The sequence below is a fragment of the Arachis duranensis genome, chromosome 6 (genome assembly GCF_000817695.3).
Source record: "Arachis duranensis cultivar V14167 chromosome 6, aradu.V14167.gnm2.J7QH, whole genome shotgun sequence".
In the NCBI taxonomy this organism is placed as follows: Eukaryota; Viridiplantae; Streptophyta; class Magnoliopsida; order Fabales; family Fabaceae; genus Arachis; species Arachis duranensis.
The window spans coordinates 53,446,884-53,451,034 of NC_029777.3; positions in this window are offsets into that span (position 1 = coordinate 53,446,884).

Below are 4,151 nucleotides of genomic sequence, written 5' to 3' on the forward strand. Positions count from 1 at the left end.
CAGATTCAAGCAGTCTGGTCACTTCCTTCTTTACAACTTCCAAAATGGTGGGGTTCAACTGCCTTTGAGGTTGACGGATAGGCCTCGCTCCCTCCTCTGGAAAAATCTGGTGCTCACAGACCTGAGGGCTTATACCTACTATGTCTACTAAACTCCACCCAATAGGTTTCTTGTGTCTTCTCAGAACACTAAGCAATTGCTCTTCTTGTTTGGAAGTGATTTCCTTTGCAATAATAACTGGGAGCTTTTGATTGTCCTTAAGATAGGCATACTTGAAGTGGGGTGGAAAGGGCTTCAACTCCATTTTCAGCTCATGGCTTGGTACTTGATCATCTGGAACCATTGTAGGTAGCAAGTGATGCCAAGGCATCTTAGGCTAGTTTCACAAGCCTTTTTCTATTGTTTTCATTAGGTTTTATGCACTTTATTAAGCTATAAGTAAGTATTTGGATAAGAATTGCATACATCCCTTGATTCAATCAAACTTGGTTATTTATGTGCTTTTCATGAGGTTTTTATGCCAATTTTACTTGATAATTAAATGTGTAATTACCTTGTGAATTATAGCAAACTTTGATGAAAGTTTATGTTTGATGATAGGTGGAACGGAAGCCAAGGAAGGAAGAGCAAAGAGGGCCATGAAAAGAATCAAGAGGAAGCAACGTTGGTGGCCAAAGTTGGCTCACCAACACTGCCTCAAACGTTGAAGGAAGAAGGAAGAGACCAACGTTGGAGCCAAAGTTGGTGCTCCAACGTTAGGTCCAACGTGCATGCTAAAAGGGGTGCAAAGTTGAAGCCAAAGTTGGCCTCCAACTTTGCCTCAAACGTTGGCTAAAGAAAGGTTCATAGTTGGAGCCAAAGTTGGACTCCAACTATGACTCAAACTATAAAAGAAGCTAACGTTTGAGCCCAAAGTTGGACCTCAAACTACCGCAAACGTTGAGTATAAAGAAGGTTCATACACATGGGTAGGCTAACGTTGGTGGTCCAACGTTGGGTCCAACGTTGAGTCCAACGTACGTGACAAAGTTCTAAGAAAAATTGTGAAACGATGCGTACGCGTGTAGCACACGTACGCATGGATGAGGAACTTTGACAATCGACGCGCACGTGTAAGACACGCATACGTGTGGATGAGCGACTTTGAACTCCAGCAATAGGTCCAGTGTTAAGCCCAACGTTGGGGTAAACGTGAGGGCCAACGCCCCAGCCTTGTTTGGCAATATTTGAGCCCAAATGTTGAACTCCAACGTCAATCTCACTCCAATACAGAAAGGCACCAATACAAAGCATGAACGTTTACTTCTAAACATCCTCATCAACGGCCGCTCCCAACTAGCTTCAACAGAGGCCAAAGGGCTCAGTCCAAGTACTTGAAGACTGAATGAAGAAAGTGTATAAATAGGATAGATCATAAGTTAGAAGGGGGGCTTACTGATTGAGTACTGTAACTCTGCCAATTTACTTTCTCTTCACTTTTAGTTCTGTAGCAACATACTTTTCAAATTCACTTTTCATTCCCAGAGCTATGAACAACTAATGGATCAAAAATTAGTTTTCATTCTGTTGTAATTAGGGAGCTCTATTGTAATTCAATGGATCAAAATTAGTTTTCATTCTCTTCTTCTTTCTTTTCTCTTGATTTTGCTAGAAAGCATTTGGTCTTCATCCAATTGGGTAATTATCTTGGGAAAGAAGTTACCCATAATTGGATCTCCTCGGAACCTTGGGAGAGGAATAAGGAGATCGTGCTAGAATTGCTTTCTCATGTTGGATCGGATTGGTGTTTGGATGGATATTGTGACATTTAATCCTACCAATACTTTGATCTGAAAATACATGAGGTATAATCAGTGACCACACTTCATCTCTTCCCATGAGCAATTAAATCAAGGAATCGGACAATTGTTCAAGTATTGCCAAGGAGATCAATGAATGAATTGATTGAGGAAGAGATGAGAATGAACTTGATCCGGAGAATGCAACATCACCTAAACCCAACGAATTCCCCATTTCTGATCTACCCATTCTCTTTAAATTATGTTTTTTACTTTAATGAATAATCACCCCATTCCCATTTATTTTCCTGCACTTTAAGCTTCTGCACTTTAATTTTTGTTGTTTACTTTCAGTTATTTACATTCCATGCAATTTATTTTTCCCGCCATTTAATTTTCCGCATTGCCAATATCAAACCTGCTTAGTTCAACTAGAACACCCCCCCCAATTAAAGTTGATCAACCAATCAATCCCTGTGGGATTTGACCTCACTCTATTGTGAGTTTTTACTTGACGACAATTCGGTATACTTGTCGAGGGAAAATTGTTGAGAGACAAGTTTCCGTGTATCAAGTTTATGGTGCCGTTGCCGGAGATTGATTTTGGATTGACAATGATTAAATTGGAGGATCACTAGATTGAACACTTTTCTTTTCTTTTGTTGTTTACTGTTCTTTTCTTTTGCACTTTTAGTTATTTTTTCTTGTTCATTTAATTTCCAGCTCAACTAATCCACTAACTACACTAACTATTTGATTAATTGCTCTAACCAAATTTTTGTTAACTTTGTGCTTCCCACTTGCTGTTTGCTGGTGCACGAAATTGTGATCATCAACAATGGCTCCAATGACTTGGTAGCTCTCACATGTGAATTACACTTAGTCACAACTCCGTACAACTAACCAGCAAGTGCACTGGGTCGTCCAAGTAATACCTTACGTGAGTAAGGGTTGATCCCACAGAGATTGTTGGTATGAAGCAAGCTATGGTCATCTTGTAAATCCCAGTTAGGCGGATTTAACTGGATTAAGAGATTATTGGTTTAAATAAAGATAATAAAATAAACAGAAAATAAAGATAAAGTTACTAATGTAATTCAATGGTGGAAATTTCAGATAGGTGTATGGAGGTGCTGTGTTCCTTCTGAATCTCTGCTTTCCTACTTCTTTCTTCTAGTTTTTCATCACTACTTTCTATGGCAAGCTGTATGTAGGGCATCACTATTGTCAATGGCTACATCCCATCCTCTCAGTGAAAATGGTCTAAATGCTCTGTCACAGCATGGCTAATCATCTGTCGGGTCTCAATCAGGTTGGAATAGAATCCAGTGATTCTTTTGCGTCTGTCACTAACACCCAGCCTTCAGGAGTTTGAAGCTCGTCATAGTCATTCAATCCCGGAATCCTACTCGGAATACTGGTGGACGAAATTGTATCTCTTTATGGAATATGATAATAGAGCTGGTCCAAGATCAACTTCGTTCAACTAACCAGCAAGTGTACTGGGTCGTCCAAGTAATACCTTACGTGAGTAAGGGTCGAATCCACAGAGATTATTGGTTTGAAGCAATCAATATTTATTTTATTAATCTTAGTCAGGATGTCAATGAGATTATTTGGATTAAAAGTGAAATTACTGGAACTGATAAAAGAGGGAACAATGTTACTTTGATTTGCAGCACTGGGGAATATGTTGGAATTTTGGAGATGCTTTGTCCTCTGACTTCAACTCTTCCTTGAAATCCTCTTCTCACACGCATGTTCCTTCCATGGCAAGCTCTATGTAGGGTGTCACCGTTGTCAGTGGCTACTTCCCATCCTCGCAGTGAAAACTATGCTCACGCACTCTGTCACAGTACGGCTAATCACCGGTTGGTTCCCGCTCCTACTGGAATAGAATCACTCTTTTGCGTCTGTCACTAACGCCCAGCAGGTTAAAGTTTGAAGCACGTCACAGTCATTCAATCCCGGAATCCTACTCGGAATACCACAGACAAGGTTTAGACTTTCCGGATTCTCATGAATGCTGCCATCAATCCGGCTTATACCACGAAGATTCTGTTGGGGAATCTAAGAGATATTCATTCAATCTGATGTAGAACGGAGGTGGTTGTCAGGCACACGTTCATGGGTTGAGGAAGGTGATGAGTGTCACGGATCATCACCTTCTCCACAGCGTTTAACTCCAGACAGCAGCATGAACTTGCCGTTCAACGCCAAGTTACGTCGTCTATCCTCGCTCAAAGTATGGACTATTATATATTGCTGGAAAGCCCTGGATGTTTACTTTCTAACGCCGTTGAGAGCGCGCCAATTGGACTCCTGTAGCTCCAGAAGATCCATTTCGAGTGCAGGGAGGTCAGGATCCAACAG